Source organism: Gopherus flavomarginatus, chromosome 2 (genome assembly GCF_025201925.1).
Source record: "Gopherus flavomarginatus isolate rGopFla2 chromosome 2, rGopFla2.mat.asm, whole genome shotgun sequence".
Taxonomy (NCBI): Eukaryota; Metazoa; Chordata; order Testudines; family Testudinidae; genus Gopherus; species Gopherus flavomarginatus.
In genome coordinates this window covers 291,856,886-291,876,809 of record NC_066618.1, presented here as the reverse complement: position 1 = coordinate 291,876,809, position 19,924 = coordinate 291,856,886, and positions in this window count along the sequence as shown.

The window sequence follows — 19,924 nt, the reverse complement described above, 5'->3', positions numbered from 1 at the left end:
ACCTCTATGGTGGCATTCTCAGAAATGATCCCAGTTCCACATGCAGGGCCAGGTAGGCAGGCAGAGCTTCAGAGTCTCAATGCGTGGATGAGACGATGGTGTAGAGAGGAGGGATTTACGTTCATTAGGAACTGGGGAAACTTTTGGGATGGGGGGAGCCTATACAGGAGAGATGGGCTCCACCTAAACCAAAGTGGAACCAGACTGCTGGCATTAAACATAAAAAAGGTTGTAGAGCAGTTTTTAAACTAAGAGATGGGGGAAAGCCGACTGCTGCAGAGGAGCATGTGGATCGGACACAGACTTCTCTCAGGGGAGAGTCTGATGATAGGGAATCTCCAGGTTATAGTCAGGAACAGAGAGGATGGAAGAGGATAATGTAAGGGCCGGATCAGATTGTAAACAGTCACATAAAAAAGAATCTGGCACATCAGATAAGGGCAGACAAATAAACAGGGACAAGTTTTTAAAGTGCTTGTACACAAATGCTAGAAGTCTAAATAATTAAGAAGGGTGAACTAGAGTGCCTTGTGATAAAGGAGGATATTGATATAATAGGCATCACAGAAACCTGGTGGACTGAGACCAATCAATGGGACACAATCATTCCGGGGTACAAAATATATCAGAAGGACAGAACAGGTCGTGCAGGGGGAGGAGTGGCACTATATGTGAAAGAAAATGTAGATTCAAATGAAGTAAAAATCTTAAGCGAATCCACATGTTCCATAGAATCGCTATGGATAGAAATTTCATGCTCTAATAAAAATATAACATTAGGGATCTATTATCGACCACCTGACCAGGACAGTAACAGTGATGATGAAATGCTAAGGGAAATTAGAGAGGCTATCAAAATTAAGAACCCAATAATAGTGGGGGATTTCAATTATCCCCATATTGACTGGGAGCATTTCACTTCAGGACGAAATGCAGAGATAAAATTTCTTGATACTTTAAATGACTGCTTCATGGAGCAGCTTGTACGGAAACCCACAAAGGGAGAGGCAACTCTAGATTTAATCCTGAGTGGAGCGCAGGAGCTGGTCCAAGAGGTAACTATAGCAGGACTGCTTGGAAATAGTGACCATAATACAATACATTCAACGTCCCTGTGGGGGGAAGAACACCTCAACAGCCCAACACTGTGGCATTTAATTTCAAAAGAGGGAACTATACAAAAATGAGGAGGTTAGTTAAACAAAAGTTAAAAGGTACAGTGACTAAAGTGAAATTCCTGCAAGTTGCATGGGCCCTTTTTAAAGACACCATAATAGAGGCCCAACTTCAATATATACCTCAAATTAAGAAACACAGTAAAAGAACTAAAAAAAAGCCACTGTGGCTTAACAACCATGTAAAAGAAGCAGCGAGAGATAAAAAGACTTCCTTTAAAAAATGGAAGTCAATTCCTAGTGAGGCAAATAGAAAGGAGCACAAACACTGCCAGCTTACGTGCAAGAGTATAATAAGAAAAGCCAAAGAGGAGTTTGAAGAATGGCTAGCCAAAGACTCCAAAGGTAATAACAAAATGTTTTTTAAGTACATCAGAAGCAGGAAGCCTGCTAAACAACCAGTGGGGCTCCTTGACGATCGAGATACAAAAGGAGCGCTTAAAGATGATAAAGTCATTGCGGAGAAACTAAATGGATTCTTTGCTTCAGTCTTCACGGCTGAGGATGTTAGGGAGATTCCCAAACCTGAGCCGGCTTTTGTAGGTGACAAATCTGAGGAACTGTCACAGATTGAAGTGTCACTAGAGGAGGTTTTGGAATTAATTGATAAACTCAACATTAACAAGTCACCGGGACCAGATGGCATTCACCCAAGAGTTCTGAAAGAACTCAAATGTGAAGTTGCGGAACTATTAACTAAGGTTTGTAACCTGTCCTTTAAATCGGCTTCGGTACCCAATGACTGGAAGTTAGCTAATGTAACGCCTATATTTAAAAAGGGCTCTAGAGGTGATCCCAGCAATTACAGACCGGTAAGTCTAACGTCGGTACCGGGCAAATTAGTCAAAACAATCGTTAAGAATAAAATTGTCAGACACATAGAAAAACATAAACTGTTGAGCAATAGTCAACATGGTTTCTGCAAAGGGAAATCGTGTCTTACTAATCTATTAGAGTTCTTTGAAGGGGTCAACAAACATGTGGACAAGGGGGATCCAGTGGACATAGTGTACCTAGAGTTCCAGAAAGCCTTTGAAAGGGTGCTTCACCAAAGGCTCTTACATAAATTAAGCTGTCATGGGATAAAAGGAAAGGTCCTTTCATGGATTGAGCACTGGTTAAAAGACAGGGAACAAAGGGTAGGAATTAATGGTAAATTCTCAGAATGGAGAGGGGTAACTAGTGGTGTTCTCCAAGGGACAGTCCTAGGACCAATCCTATTCATTTTATTCATAAATTATCTGGAGAAAGGGGTAAACAGTGAGGTGGCAAAATTTGCAGATGATACTAAACTACTCAAGATAGTTAAGACCAAAGCAGATTGTGAAGAACTTCAAAAAGATCTCACAAAACTAAATGATTGGGCAACAAAATGGCAAATGAAATTTAATGTGGATAAATGTAAAGTAATGCACATTGGAAAAAATATCCCCAACTATACATACAATATGATGGGGGCTAATTTAGCTACGAGTCAGGAAAAAGATCTTGGTGGCATCGTGGATAGTTCTCTGAAGATGTCCATGCAGTGCGCAGAGGCGGTCAAAAAAGCAAACAGGATGTTAGGAGTAATTAAAAAGGGGATAGAGAATAAGACTGAGAATATATTATTGCCCTTATATAAATCCATGGTACGCCCACATCTCGAATACTGTGTACAGATGTGGTCTCCTCACCTCAAAAAAGATATTCTAGCACTAGAAAAGGTTCAGAAAAGGGCAACTAAAATGATTAGGGGGTTGGAGAGGGTCCCATATGAGGAAAGATTAAAGAAGCTAGGCCTCTTCAGCTTGGAAAAGAGGAGACTAAGGGGGGATATGATAGAGGTATATAAAATCACGAGTGATGTTGAGAAAGTGGATAAGGAAAGTTATTTACTTATTCCTATAATACAAGAACTAGGGGTCACCAAATGAAATTAATGGGTAGCAGGTTTAAAACAAATAAAAGGAAATTCTTCTTCACACAGCACACAGTCAACTTGTGGAACTCCTTACCTGAGGAGGTTGTGAAGGTTGGGACTATAACAATGTTTAAAAGGGAACTGGATAAATTCATGGTGGCTAAGTCCATAAATGGCTATTAGCCAGGAAGGGTAAAGAATGGTGTCCCTAGCCTCTGTTCATCAGAGGATGGAGATGGATGGCAGGAGAGAGATCACTTGATCATTGCCTGTTAGGTTCACTCCCTCTGGGGCACCTGGCATTGGCCAGTCGGTAGACAGATACTGGGCTAGATGGACCTTTGGTCTGACCCGGTACGACCGTTCTTATGTTCTTATGTTCTAACTGCACTTCCTGCATTGCTTGTCCCGATTCCGTGGCGGACAGCTCCGTTCAGCAGGACACAGTTGATGAATCTAGAACTGGAATGGAAGACAGGCATATCCAATTAAAAATGCAAGGAATTAAACAGTGGAATGTAATTAGCTGAGTTGGAAGTTTACTGGTAAATTAGGGATAAACTTTCACAAAAGTGTCATGGGGTATTGAACCCAAATAATTATCTAATCTGAAAGAAGGCATCTGCCGCACTTCCCTATACCCTAACGCCATGCTGGGGCACTGCTTAAGTACTGCCTCACTAGCATCATCTCCAGTAGCATTATATTTGGAGGTCTCCTATTCAATTAGTGACTATGTGCAAACTAAAGCTCATGGGTTACAAATTCCGTTTATAGGTTTGTAACCTTTTTAGGACAGGGATTTGTTTGTTTACTTGCTATAAAATATTATATTTGGTGTAAAACATTCATCATGGTCCTATTGGTTAGTATTTAACCCTGTGCAACTATTTGATATTACCTTGTAATGACCTCTTGTGGTAGTAGTTAGTATTACTATCTCAGTGAAATAATTTATACTGTCAATAAACTACTTAATATGTGACTCACTGGGCCTTCTGGGTGAAATCAGAACTACTCAACTGTCATTAACCCTCCTGCTCAATGGATGGTGTACTAGGCTGGATTTGGTTAATATTCCTGTCATGTGGCAGGGGTATTAATTTTTTTCAGCTCTGACCCAGTCTGGTGAATGGTGACTGAAGCCAACAAATAAAGGTTAGTGTCTTAGAAACATTCATGTGTCACACCTTTATTATATGTTATAAGAAGAAATTTTAATCTTTGTGAAAATAGTGCGAATGAAACCAGCAGAAATCCCCGAGGGTAGAAGGGAACTTGACAGAACTGGAGGAAGTGGTTGCAGAACTTTCAGTATTTCCTAGATGCAATTTGTTTGCCAGAGAACTCAGGTGAAATCCTGCACTGGGGATCTACAATGCATTCCAGAAGGGGATTAATGGTGACTGCAAACTGCAGCTAGACAAATCCATTCAAAAATTTCAATAATACATTTTCGGCTCATTAAACGAGGTGCCAGTTGAAACAACTGTTATGTTACAGACCTATATCTTAAAGTTAAATCTTGTGCATTTTAACAGCTAATAGATGGACTAATTAGAGGTTGAATTATTTGTGGTGTAACTGATAACTAGAACAAGTAAGGTTCTTATCAGAAAGTGACTTGACGTTATAAAGAACCATGGATATTTCCAGAGCTAGTGAACACTGTCCTTCCTAAATTGCTGGTTAACAAGCAGTGAAAGAACTGAAGAGCATCTAATTACAGATCCAGGGAAGGTGTAAACAAATGGCAGAGACTAAATTTATTTGCAAGGGAATGCAAAGGTGTCATAAAGGTAATAAAACAGCACAAGAGGTACAGTGTCATGGAAGTAGTAAAACAGCTATTTTATAATTGTGTTCTCTAAGCACAAACAAGATGCACAAAAGCAAAATCCATTCATGAATGTTCAATTGGAGAACTACACAAGTTCATGATGAGAAACAGGGTTCTTGTTTCACAGAATGGATTATAAGGAGCCAAAGTGGCACAGCCCCACTTGTTTATAAAAACAGATACTTTTCAGTAGAGTTTGGAGTAGTGGAACAGGAAGTCCTATGTCTGCTTGAGTTGAACAGCAGTCTACAAATACAGATAATCAACAAGGTGTATTCCTTATCTGATGAACAGGAGAGAAAAGCTATTCATCAATAATTTGATGAGTAGTTAGTGGATTGGGATACATAAAGAATGTAAGACATTACTGTGACACACTGTACCCCCATAACCCTCTGTATTCCATATTCAGCACTTTTATCTGATTATGTTGTATTTTGTGAAAAGTATGCCTTGAGGTATCATTTGAAAGTTCATAATCTGCTCAACATCGTTGTACTATTATAATGTGTGTACCAACATTGTATATGGAGTCATAAGATTTACTGTATGATGGTTACTGAAATGTATTGTAATTCTGGTTACACCCACTAGCCAATTTCTCAGAGACAAAGGCATACAGGCTCACCAGCAAGATGTTGGAGCCAATTACCTGTTTAATCAGACTTTCAATGGAAGCAGGGAAAGTATAAACAAAAGAATTTACAATTAATTTGAAGGACTGACTGCAGAGCACATATGCCATGGACCTGCCTAACCCCATGACCAATGTTCCCTCTAATTTTTTACATGCATGTGTGGAATTAATTTTGTTATGAGGTGATGTGTGGTGGGACTGAGGGGTTTGGAGTGTCAGAGGGGGCTCCAGGCTGGGGCAGAGGGTTGGGGTGCGGACTCTTCCACTTGAATTCAATTGGTTTGCATGTGAGATGCTGAGTCGGCATACCTTGGTTTTGCAGAGTGGGATATTTTTCAAAAGCAGTCAGCATTAGCTTAACTCTGCTCCAACTGAAGTTATCCCATTGACTCCAGTGAAGGAGAGGTAAGCAAATACTAAGTGCTTCTGGGAATCCCATCAAGAAACTTTAACCCTTACTTCCTCAAATATAGGGTTATTAACACAAATGGGAGTAGTTTTAATTTTAAAATAACTTTGCTATATCTCCCACATTGAAGCTGATTATTAAAAATAAATAAATAACCTACACAAGAAGACTGGTGTTTGCCTTTTACGTCTTTAAAGATATCTTTATAGAAGTTTATAATATCTGCTGTTATTTTAAACTAGCTAATCCTACCAAATTTTTCTTCTTCTTGCCGGCAGAGAGCATCGAAAATGTTCAGGAGGCTGGGGCACATGATTTACGAGAAGAGGCTGAAGGAACTGGGCTTGTTTATGTGCAGAAGAGTGAGGGGGGATTTGATAACAGCCTTCAACTACCTGAAGGGGGTTCCAAAGAGGATGGAGCTCAGCTGTTCTCAGTGGTGGCAGATGACAGAACAAGGAGTTATGGTCTCAAGTTGCAGTGGGGGAGGTCTAGAGTGATGTAGCACTGGAATGGGTTACCTAAGGAGATGGTGGAATCTCCATCCTTAGAAGGTTTTAAGTCCCGGCTTGACAAAGCCCTGGCTGGGATGATTTAGTTGGTGTTGGTCCTGCTTTGAGCAGGGGGTTGGACTAGATGACCTCCTGAGGTCTCTTCCAACCCTAATCTATGATTCTATGATTCTTTTTGAAAACACAGCTGTGTGCTATCACCTGCTCTTCCTAATGAAGCTACATTTTATCAAAGGTTCTCTGTTAACAGCTTGCTTGATTGGGCATTGGTATTTTTGATGTCAGGATGTGCTCAGGGACAGAGCATAGCTGGCGTACGAAGAGCAGCAGAGCTAAATTACTTTTCAGGGAAGTATAAACCTGGCAATAGGTTTTTACTACAGCTAGTAAAAAAATGTTCACACTTCAAAATTTGGAAAGCCCTTTTTCCTTGAAATTTTGTCAAACAAGAATAAAATTGTACAGAAATTCTCTTGTTTCTTCCCCCACCCCATATTTTTTACTGGCTGGTGTTTATACCAGACTTGCGTGCATTTAGTCCATGATGATATATGGAATTTTGCTTGATTATTTAATAGAAATCTTTAAGACAGAGTGCATTCCCAACGAAATTTAAGGTAGCACAGATTTTTGTGCTCATACTATTAGATGATATTGTTTGTTATAGTTGAAAACCTTTGCGTCAGAAGCAATCATTTAAATTACACATACTCTCTGTGCTGGTGAAAATGGCAATAATAGTTACAATTAAACAGCAGCTAGTGGTACAAAACTATATAAACCTTGCTTTGTACACTCTTTTGCACTCCCAGTTCTTTTCTAGTAGATAGCAGAGATGATTGCATTTATAGTTAGTGATCTTAAATAGGTTCTAATTTTTTAACCATTAGTAACCCCAGCACCTTTTCGCAGGACTGTGTAGTCTTAAGAGCCAAGTTTTACCCTGACTTACCTCCTGTGAAACTAGTGGAAGTAGATGTATTGCAGCCTGTAGCTGCTGCAGCAGGGAGAGGTGCCTCTCCCCGCCACGGCAGCGCCAGGGCCATAGGAAAAGCGCCTCTTCCTTCTGTGGCAGTTCCAGGGCTGGGGCCACGGAAGAGGTGCCCTTTCCTACCTGCATGCCCCAATTTGCTCCCCAACCACTCCCTATCTCTGGGGCTGCGGACATGTGTTGCCCTTGGTAGCCTGCTGTGGAACCACGCAGCTTAGAGGGAACTTAGCCCATGATCCAGCAAGGACTTTTCCCTCACAGAGGGTGGGAGTATAAGAAGGGAGAACACACAACACAAATTCCCTCTCTTCACCTTACATCTCTTTGCTCATAACATCAATGAATACCTAAAGCACTGAATTAAGGGAAGTGGTCCCAGACTGAAAGGAAATCCAGCCTGTGAAATAAGAACTGTGAATTGCCTTCAGCAGCTGGTGGGGTAAAAAAACTGTGTGCTTCAAATCTTACTTAGCTTGGTAAAGTTTAGGAATTAAATTGTATGTTTATCTTTTATTTCTTTTGTAACCAATTCTGATCTTTATGTCTTACCACTTGTAAATTACTTCAATTCTATTTATTTCTAGTTAATAAACTTGTTTTACAGTTTTACCTAAACCAGTGTGTTTGATTGAAGTGTTTGGGAAATCTGTACTCATGTCAACAGGGCTGATGAATATTCATTACTCTTTGTTGGTTTGACAAACTAATTTATGATCTTCTCTAGTCCAGTGGGCTACTGAATGGAACAAGACACACATTTCTGGGTGGCAAGGCTGGGACTGAGTGGTATGCGGATGTCACTCTGTTCCTCTTCATGGATGACTGGGTGTAGCATTCATGTACTCAGGTGGGAGTGACTTTACATGCTGGTGGTTCTGAGTAATCAACACCTGCAGAGGTCTGTTGTGCACTACCAAAGCAGTGTAAGAGGCACCCTGGCCTGGAGAGTTAAGGCGACACAGCAGTTCAACAGTCCAGCTTGCACTTGGGGCATATAACTTTAAAAGTTGAAGCAGAACTTGACAGGTTGGTAATATTAGGTGGGCAGGGCCAATGTGTGGGGGGGTAGCTGGTACAAATTACCGGGGCCTGGTGGTCTGGAAGGGGACCTGGGGCCCGGCTTCCCCAGCTTTGTCGGCCCTGTTTAGCCGGTCTGCCCTTGCTGGGGGCCTGAAAATTTTTTTTCACCGGGGCCCGAACCCGCCCTCAGCCCTGGGTGTTACTGAACAAAAAATGACTGATTTAATAGTGTGGTCACTTTAATAAAACCAAATAAGTTAAGGGTGTGTATAGCTCCAAAAGCTTTAACTAAGTCTATAAAATACAAGTGATACCTCATTAGAACAGCAGATGAGGTCAGGATTTAAAAAGGCAAGTGTTCTTGGATGGAAGCCAAGGGTTTTGGCAGAAGGTGAAAAGCTGCACTTTCAAACAGGCTGAATTGATGTAAATTAAAGCAATTTAAATCACAGCTTTTAATCATGATTTAAATCAGTAAGCAGGAAGCTTTGATTTAAACTGTGTTGCTGCTAACCAAATGCCAGTTTTGCCCAAGATTGCAGGCATTAGCTAAGAAATGACAAACTCAAAGCTGGAAACCAAGGCAGCTCACGTGTTAGTTCGTTTTGTTCAAAATAGGTATTAGTCTTGTAAGAGTGTATTTAGTGTTTAGACTCTATGACATGCTTGTATGTTGCTGCATTAATCTCATTTGTAATGTCTGTATTCCATGCTATAAGTAGGGCCCTACCAAATTCACAGTCCATTATGGTGAATTTCACCGCCGTAGGGTTTGAAAATTGGTAATGTTCACATTTTCAGATGTTTACATCTGAAATTTCATGGTGTTATAACTGTGGGGGTCCCAACCCAAAAGAGGATTGTGAGGTGGGGGGGGGCCTGCAAACCTGTTGTAGGGAGGTCTTGGAATTCCCACCCTCACTTCTGTGCTGCCTTCAAAGCTGGACTCTGAAGACAGCAACTGCAGGGCTCCCAGCAGCCGCAGGAGGTTCTCGTGCTGCTGGGAGTGCCCCAGCCAGAGGCTCCTAGCTGCTAGTCCTGGCCAGCTCGGGAGGGACAAGACTTGCTCTTCCTCTGCACAGCTGCTCTTGGGTACCTCTCCCAGCTGCAGAAAGCTCTGCACTGCCCATGCCCCACTCATTTCTTGCCCCCATCATGCCACAGCTCCAGGAGAGAGGTCACTATACAGGGTGTGCCCCCTCTTCCAGATGCAATTATTAGCTTGTTTCAATAAAATAAATAAATGTCATGTGAACTTGAGAAGATTTATTGATTGACACTTTGCAGTAGCAAATAACACTTAGCGCTCAACTCCCTGATTGGTAGATACCAGCAGCTGAGACAGTTTTGTAGGGTAGTGATCTCAATTGGTAGCCTCAGACTTGTGAACCACAGCCTTAAGTTAACAAAAACAAGTGAAAAAAAGTTTTGGTTCAAATGTCATTAATTGAATGTAAGCATGGAGCATCCAGCAACCGGGTCTTTCTTCATTCCCTGTCTCTGTGCTGAAAACACCTGTCCGTGTTTAGACACTGTGCTCTCTGCATTCATGGAGTTCATTGGAATTGTCAAATAGTGCTGAGCTAGCCTTGCAAGATGGGGGATTCTGCATTCCACTGCGTTCCAAAACTGTAGCACAGGCAAACTAAAATCTGCTGCTTCTGCAATATTTTGGTAAGCAGGCATCTATCTCCAGCCTACAATTCTTATCAAAGCCAGGAATTGCATTAAGTGAGGTTAAATCCATCATCAACAGGTGCATTTGTGCAGAGTCGAAAATACGCACTGCTTTTAGGAACACTGCTGCAGGTTGTTGAAACTTTTGAGCCGTTTTTGCTACATCGCTTAACTTTTCCCTATAGCAGTAGTATTATCTGAGCTTCTTTGCCATGCAAGAAAACACCTGCTGAGAATTGTCAGAGTGATTTTCGTTTGATTGTGCTTCAGCCCAGAATAGTACATCCATTACTTTCTTGTATGCTTGGTGGATTGTGACATGTTGAGCTTCAAACCAAGTGATTAAGTCCTTGAGTCCTGTGGCATTCTTGGCAACCAACTGAACTTCCTCATTCAGCTGAGCATTGTTTAGAAGGGTTGACAGTTCTGTTAAAACCTGCGTTTTCAGTGTCAGTGTCAGCTCTTCTGAGGCCTGGTCTACACTGCGGGGTTAGGTCGAATTTAGCTGTGTTAAGTCGATTTAAAAATGAATGTGTCTACACAGCCAACCCTGTTCCATAGACCTAAAGGGCTCTTAAAATGGACTTCTGTACTCCTCCCCGGTGAGGGGAGTAGCGCTAAAATCGACTTTGCTGGATTGAATTTGCTGGGATGCAAATCGACGGTATTGGCCTCCAGGAGCTATCCCAGATTGCTCCATTGTGACCGCTCTGGACAGCACTTTGAATTCCGATGCTCTAGCCAGGTACACAGGAAAAGCTCCGGGAACTTTTGAATTTCATTTCCTGTTTGGTCAGCATGGCAAACTCAGCAGCACAGGTGACCATGCAGTCCCCCCAGAATCGTAGAGCGTAGAATGTTCTATGCTCCTCCTATCATCTCTGTCCCTGAGGTTATCGCAGATTAGAAGGTGAAAAAAATGCACCCCACTAACAGTGGCTCAATATACTGTGCACATTGATGATACATTGGGGTAATTGATAACTGCAAGGGCATGATGATTCTTTTGACAGAGTACTGAGGGTTTATCATTAAGGTTCTTGCCACATCCCCTTTCATTGTCAGTGGTACCACGCGATGAATAGAAGGTGGTGTCACCAGGGCCACCAAGAACGGGTTCAGGCCCCCCAGCAAGGGCAGAATGGCTAAACAGGGCCAGGGAAGCCAGGCCGCAGGCTCCCTTCCGGACTGCTCAGCCCCAGTAATTTGTACCAGCTTTCCCCCCCCTCCCCAGCTTCTCATCAGTCCTCGGTGTCACTACTTGTATCTCTATTTTATGTTCAAATTCTAGAGGGCCTCATATAGTCCATAGTCCAGAGTGTGTCAAGGTAACATTTATGGTAAAAACACTCATACACAATTCTTTAAACTCATTGTTTTCATTATCTGAGATACAAAACTTTGAATTAACGTGATCCTTCAAGGAGATCTTATAACCAGATGTGAAAGAGTTACAGGTCAACCTTGACACAGTGTCATTGTGATTAGGTTTTATATAGTTATCTACAAAATCCGTGTGAGTTCATTGATAATACATTCGAATGGATAAGCTCATTTCTCCAGGCATTACCATAGAGGGAGATGAGATGCCAGATGAAACACATTTGAAAAGATCTCTGGTACAATTGGTGAAAGTTGCAGTAGACACATGTCATTCACATACCTTGTGTATGGGACCAAAAAGCCATACTGGGTTAGATGTACTAACCATGCCAATATGGTACATTGATTCTGTGAATATTCTGAGATTGCTAGATAGCAAAGTCCCATTGATTTGTAAGCCAATAGTGTTACCCACTCTCAATTCTCATGGTTATTTACGTTCCTTTTCCCTCTCACAAAATGCCTTACTCTCCCTGGTCCTTTATCTTTCTGACTAGTAACCACTGGAGGTTCTTCCGTTGTGCCATCTTCTTTCAGAGAACTCCTTTCTTGCTTTTCCTGGTTTTGGAGCCCTCTTGAATTCCCTTCCATATGTGGAGAACTTCTCCATTGATCGATTACCATTGAATTGACTTGACACTTCCATTATTCATTCACTTTGATTAGAAAGGTATTATTCTTCTGAAGACAGACGTTAGAAATCCATAGGATAACTATGTACATTAACAAGAGTTCAACATGTAATTATTTCTTCCGTAAACAGGAAGAGAAGGAAGAAAATGGTTATTATGCAACTATGGGGGCTTCCAATTATTGCTCCTATTTATACCTATATCCAATGGCTTGACTCCCTTCCAAGATTTTAACTGGGAACCATGGAACCATTTAGTTGGCTTGTTCTTTTTCCCATTTTTTTCTCAATTTGGTACACAGTGGGTCCAGCCTTTTGCACAATGACTGCTGATCTCATCCATCTAGGACTCAGAGCATGGTCCTTTTCCGAATAAGATTTAAAAAGTACATAATCTCCTCTGTTCCACTCCTGGAATTCCAAGTTATTGTTTAAATGGTCATTTACTGCCTTTATGTTGCCCTTTAAATGAACTGCAGCTGCTTCTTGAGTTTTGGTGATAGTTTTCAGGAGATCTTTGATATATTAATCTGTTGTCTGTCTTGACTTAAACTCATCCGAGGGGACCCCTCCTGGCAACCACTATACCTCTGGAGTTCTCATTGGCCTTCCAAAAATCACTTCATGGGTTGTAAATCCATGAGCCCCTATGGTCGATCTTATAGCCATTAAAATCATGGGCAGATGCCTGTCCCAATCTCATCTGGATGATTCTATCACCTTCCGTAGGGCAGTTTTCAGGGTTTGGTTTGTTTGTTCGACCAGCCCAGATGACTGTAGGTGGCCTGCAATGTGAAATCTTTGCTTGATCCCAAAGGCTATACATAGTTGTTTCTTTACCTCTCCAGTGAAGTGACTCCCTTGGTCCGAATCAATAACGTTGTGAATCCCAAACCGACTGAAAGCATGTTCTAGCAACAACTTAACAGTATTTAATGCAGTACACCTTCTGGTGGGATACACTTCTATCCATTTACTAAACAAATCCACCATCACTAGGCAATGACTATTTCCATTTCTTGTGCAAGGAAGAGGCCCTATGTAATCTATTTGAATATGGTGCCAAGGACCTCCTGTAGTTTGATGTAGCAGAGGGCCGTTTCTGATATGGGGTTTGGGGTCATTTGCGGAACACTGAGGACAGTTATTAATATGATATTCTGTGTCCCATATGATACTAGGCCACCATCCTACTGAAGATAGATGATATATAGTCTTCTATAACCTGAAATGTCCCTGGGCATGCACCAGTTGAATCAATTCTCCCCTCAGTACTGATGGGAGGACCGATATAGGAAGTGGCATTTCCTTATCTTTATTGCCTCCTTTTTCTGCCATCACTAGACCTGAACTATGTTAATTAATAGTCCACAGCTTACTTTTGGAGTTGAGGAGTTGTTGTATTTCTGGATGCTTTTGTTGCAGCTGGATGATGTTGCTACAGTCTGGTGGAATGTGTAAGCGGGGGCGTTGCCGGGGCTCGACCCTCCCGGATGAGGAGGGGAGCCACACCGGCCTCGATCTGTCATCTGAGGGTCTAGGTCCTTGGAACTGTAGCCCACCGTCCGAGTGGCTCGATCCCTGGGGATAGAACCGGGTGGCGGCCCGGTCAAAGGGGGCCCTGCCCTTGGTTCGGGCGGGGCACCAATACACAGTTATCTCAGCTCCAGCCCTCTTGGTTCAGAGACGGGCTGGCAAGAATGTGGGTTGCTCGGGCCCTTTGGGACAGGACCGAGCAGTGCCATAGTCAAAGGGGGCCCAGCCCTAGGTTCGGGCGGGGCACCAATACACAATTATCTCCATTTAGCTGGCCTCTTCAGGCCGAGGGGGGAGGGGAATTCTGGACAGGTGGCAGGGGGAACGCAGGCCCACCCACTCCACTGTGTTCCAGCCTGGGGCCCTAGAAGTGGTGATCACCGCTGCAGGTGGTCAGTGGGGATCCTGACCGCAACACATGGCCATGGGTATCGGGAAATCTGCAGCCTGACTCGGGTCGGCTGCCCCCGGGCTACTTCCAGTATCCCCCTTCGCGCCTACCTGGTTCATGGGACCCGCTTCGGGGACGTCCCACCACGGAGGCTCTTCACGGCCAGGGCTGGGCGGCAAGTCCGGCAGCTCCTCTGGGAAGTCCGGCCAGGCCTGTTCCGGGGTGTCCTCGGGGCCGCAGCAGGGGCGGGATGGTTCTGGCGGCTCCTCGTTGTAGCGGGCGCAGGGAAGCTCTGGCAGTTCCTCGTTATAGCAAGTGCAGGGAAGCTCTGGCAGCTCCTCGTTATAGTGAGCGTAGGGAAGCTCTGGCAGCTCCTTGTTATAGTGAGCGTAGGGAAGCTCTGGCAGCTCCTCGTTATAGCGAGCGTAGGGAAGCTCTGGCAGCTCCTCGTTATAGTGAGCGTAGGGAAGCTCTGGCAGCTCCTCGGTATAGCGAGCGTCGGGAGGCCCTGGCCAGTCCGGACACCGGCCTGCGGCCTCAGCAGCCTCCCAGTCAGGAGCTCCCGCTGACAGGTCTGCTCCTGCCAGTGGCTGGGCCCCAACTGAGGGCTGAGGGCCGGCTTTTATCCTTCCGGGTCGCCGCTTGACCGTTTGAGGGGCGGGACATCCGCTTAGTGGCCTCACCCCTCTGGGTGAGTGACGGGGCTCGACCCTCCCGGATGAGGAAGGGAGCCACACCGCCTCGTTACAAATGGAATTAGTTAAGGCCTGGATGGGCGATCCTACTTTGTCATACAGCAATTCAGGGCTCATTTTAGCAGCTTGCTTCGCTAATTTGTCCACCTGGTTGTTAAGTATGGATATCTCTGCCAAGTTTCTCCAATGTGCTCGCACCTTGAACAGATAAGTATCCCCTGATCTGTGCTCTGCCAGTTGCCAGGCATAGTGAAGATACCCGGCATAGGTCACTGAGTGATCATTGCTAGTCTTCACGTCCCTTGTTTTCCATACAGGCATCCAGTCGACGAATGCTCTGGTATCCCAATCCGAGTCTGTACAGATGGTAATGTTGACGGAGGGATCCACATTTTCTAGTGCTGATATTACTGCCACCACTTCTGCAGCTTGAGCTGAATGTTGTTTGATGGTGCCTTGAAACACCTTGCCCGGTGCAACATGCATGGCTGTGAATCCCGTGGTTGCCTTTCCATCAACGTACAGACTGCTGCCATCCACTACCCAGAGATCCCTCCTCTGGGTTTTGGCATCCTCAAATTTCTCCTCCAGCCTGAATGGGGATTGGATCTCTGGTGGAATTGTTGAAAAGATAGGACATTCATGATCTGTGATGGAATTATCATCTAGGACTGTCACACAAAGTGCAAATGGGATCTTGCCTGGTGTGTTGTTTTTTTCAACAGTGATGTCTTTGTTGATAAGGGCAAGGATCCAGTTCGCCAGCCTGGGATGGCTCACTCTCCCTGAATTTGCTCGGCCAGAGAGCACATACCTCACTGGGGTATGAGTGGTCCTCAGTAGGATAGGTGACATTCCTATTATGTATTCCCAGTGGGCCATTGCCCAAACTAGAGCTAGCACTTCCCTCTCACAGGCAGTAAACTGTGACTCTGTTGGTGTCAGAATTCGAGACCTGTAGGCAACCGGCTTCACAGATGTTCCTTGTTGCTGTAACAGGACTGCACTGATGGCTGACTTAGTGCTGGCAACTTGTAGGTGGAACGGCTTACTAGGATCAGGGACCACTAAGGCAGGGCTTCCATTAAGGCCTTTTTAAGCAACATAGTCACTTCTTGTTCCTCTGCTCCCCATCACCATTCCTGGTTCTTTGTCAGCAGGTTGTAGAGGGGTTCGGCTTTTTCATTGAAATTTTCAATGAAATCCCTTGAAAATCCTACCAAGCCTAGGAATGATCGTAATGTGCTGATGTCTGATGGGGAAGGAAGGTTAGAGATTAGTTCCACTTGAGTCCAGTCAGGTCTTCTCCCTGTGGGAGCTGCACTCCAAGATAACTAACTTCCTGCTTCAGTAGCTGCGCTTTCTCTGGATTTATCAGAAAACAGGCTTTCTCATCCAGGGCCTTAAGGTTGTCTTCCCTGGTTTTGGTTGCAATCAGCACGTTGTCCACGTAGCTGATTACATAGTCTGCGTACCTCAGGTTTCTCCACATTGCGGCCACGTGTTGATGGCAAATACTTGGTGCATTATGCAGCCATTGTGGTACCTGCGTAAATGTAATCTGTCTGTTGTCATAGGTAAATGCAAATTTATGTTGACATGATTGATCATGGGGTATAGAGAAAAAGGCATTGGCCAGGTCTAATACTGAGTACCATTGCGCTCCTGCTGTTATTAGAGCCATGATCTCAGGAAATTTGGCCACCATGGGTGCCATCCTTGGTGTCACCTTATTTAAGGCATGATAGTCTGTTATAAGACACCAGGATTTCCCATCGGATTTTCTTACTGGCCATATGGGGGAATTACACGGGCTATCACAGGTGATTAGCACTCCTTGCTGCATTAAGGCCTCTATGGTTGGTTTAATTCCCATCTGTGCCTCAACTGAGAAGTTGTATTGCCTTACAGGCCTAGGGTCAGGTCCATTGACCTTAACTAGTACTTTTATTTTCCCACAGCTCAATTTGGAAGTCGCAAAGGCGTTTAGATATTTACCAGCCACTTGGATTACTTCCTCTTCCCACTTAGGCAGGGAGAGAGCCTTGGGTGCTTTGGTGGCTGCTACCCAGTGTGCTGCTGGGATGACATTGCCTGCTCCGCCTTCCTCGGCCTTCCATAGTGCCCTATGCAGTAAGTACACGATCACCCCAAATTTCCTTAATAAATCAGTAGTCATCATTCCTTGATCATCTAGGTTTTGCAAACCAAATGATTCTTTTGTTCTTGAAGATCCCAATATGCACGGTAGTTCCTTAGTAAAAGGAGTTAGACTCTCCTTCCCGTTATAAGAGACTAAGGATCTAATCTCTTTAATTGGAAAGTTCTTTTTATCATGTCCCTTGGTACAGAGGAGGCTGGTGGAGGCCCTGGTATTCACCAAGACTCTTTGTGTTATAGAGCTGAAATCCCCTTTCACTAAAATGTTCACAGTGGGGCACCCCCAATGATCATTAATCAGGGGTGCCACCATGCCAGGGCCTTGGGGATCCTGGCACCCTCAGTATGGCTTTCCAAAGAAGTTCCTGCTGAGGCAGCAACCACTGACGTTGCTGGCTGCTTAGATTCATATTTGGTTAGTCTTCTAAAAAGTTCCTCAGTAGAAAGCTTTGTCAGCTGGTCTTCAGGCTCATATTTGGCTAGCCTCCATGCCAACACTCTTTTCATGATCCTCATCTTCTCGGAGCTACCTCTAAACATGTATTTGTCCTGGTTCACCTACTTCTTAAACTGTTGGGATTTCTCCCTATCTTTGTTACCATTGAAAGCGGCTACTCGCTTTTTCACTGTTAAATTTGGATTGGTCATTTGCTGCAACTCATAGATTTCTTTTACTTTTCCCTCCAGATCTTATATGTCCCATTGCCAGCCTTATACCAGGTGTCAATCCCTGTAAGTATAACTCCCGCAATTCCAGGGTGTCATAGCTGACAATACCTTCTATAACCACTCCCACACCTGCCAATCAAAATAATAATTTTTTTCCCGAGGAAATATTTCTCAGGTCTTTCATCATTCCTTTGTGTTTCAGCATAAGCCTGACCAATCACATTTTGGTTAGGGTAGAATATACAATGAATCTCTCTATATGCAATAACTTGACCATTATCATCATTAGTTAACACATCATAAGGTACATTTGCAAAATCTTCAGGTGACATACATTCCCTTAACATGATAACAAAATCCTCATGAGTCAAATTAGGTGTTACAGAAGCTTTGGTTAACCAGTCTAGCACATTTTCTTTATCACACTTCCCAAACTGTTTACCCAGGACCCAGGCTTGCTCTGTAGTTACTGGAGGGAATTAAGCAGTGAAACTATGTACAAAATGTTGCAGCCACAAGGAAAAGTGGCCTTAAGGTTGGCTGTAACTCCCGCCGGCAGTAGGCTGGTAGTGGGGGCCGTAAAACTAGCTGCCAGTAATTGAGGCTAAAAGCCAGGAAGGGTGTGTGCTGGCGTTTGTGATGGATGAGTGAGGGTCGCAGGGTCCCTTTCCCTTGTTTCTCTCCCGGAGCCTTAGGCTCCCTCCCCCACTTGGAGAGAGAGGGAGCCTCAGGAAACCACCTGCCGACTCAGAGGGAGTAGAGTAACCGACACCGTTCTCCTGAAGATGGGCCGGTGCTCTGGGCTGAAAGAAGGCGTGCGGGGACCATGTCTTTCTTCCCCAACCCCTTCCTGAACCGACCCTGTGACCAAGTTCTCATCCCCTATCTTCCCTCCTGGAGCCCTAGGCTCCCTTCCCTGCTCAGAGAGAGGGGGAGTTCCAGGAATCCAGCCGCTACCCCAGAGGTGATAGGGTAGCGACGCCACTTTCTTGAAGATGGGCTGGTGGCCTTTGGTGAAAGGGAGTGTGCAGGGACCATGCATGTGTCCCTAATCCTTCTGGTGTGAATGCTTGAATGCTAGATGCAGGTAGCCTCGCCTGTGGGCAAGAAGGAAGGTGGAAAGGGCACACTGTAAATGTTGTATGTTTTGTTCACTGTGCTAGCCTGTCTGTTAAGTGTTTTGTGTTTAGCCCTTTGTGGGTGGCTGCCGACTTGGTTGTGGTTGTCTGTCAGGTATCCATAATGGGAGTGGGGGAATCTGAGCAAATTCCCATGCCAGAAAAGGGCACTCCTGCCGCGTACATGTACTCAGATTATGGTGCCTCAACCTGCAAATTTTTAAACAAGTGGAACTGGTACACTAGGGATAATCCTAGCCTGCAGTTCCCTCCAAACAGAACCTTTAATTTTAATAAAGTTTTGCACCTCAGAGATGCCCTGTTAACATATAAGGTCAGGCAGGACCAGTTAGTTAGATGCATTTTTTAACTGGTGTAAGGAAACAGTAAAACGGTGCCATAAATCACAAGTAGGGAGTCCCAAGGACTCCCAAGAAAAGCTTAAAACCCAACTAAAAAAAAAAGACAAAAAAGACAAAAAGAAAATTGACTCTTTTCCGTAACCCCGCTGGCCAGCAGATATCCCTCTAACCATCTAGACCCCTTCAGGAGGCAAAGCCACTTTGGAGTATCCCCTTGTCATAACCTATTCCCAGATTTGGACCTTAGCGTCCAAAATATGGGGGCTAGCATGAAAACCTCCAAGCTTAGTTACCAGCTTGGACCTGGTAAAGCTGCCACCACCCAAAAAATTAGAGTGTTTTGGGGCACTCTGGTCCCCCCAAAAACCTTCCCTGGGGACTCCAAGACCCAAATTCCTTGAGTCTCACAACAAAGGGGAATAAACCATTTCCCTTCCCTTCTCCCTTCCAGGTGTTCCCTCCCTGGGTTCCTGGAGACATACACAGAAGTAAGCTCCGTGAATCTAAACAGAGGGATTCCACCCTCTCTATTTCCAGTCCTGGAAACAGAAGTACTTCCCTCTTCACCCAGAGGGTATGCAAAGTCAGGCTAGTAAATCTAACACACACAGATTTCCCCCTGACTTCTTCCTCCCACCAATTCCCTGGTGAGCTACAGACTCAATTCCCTGGAGTTCCCCACCAAAGAAAAACTCCAACAGGTCTTAAAAAGAAAGCTTTATATAAAAAGAAAGAAAAAATACATAAACATGGTCTCTCTGTATTAAGGTGACAAATACAGGGTCGATTGCTTAAAAGAAATATGAATAAACAGC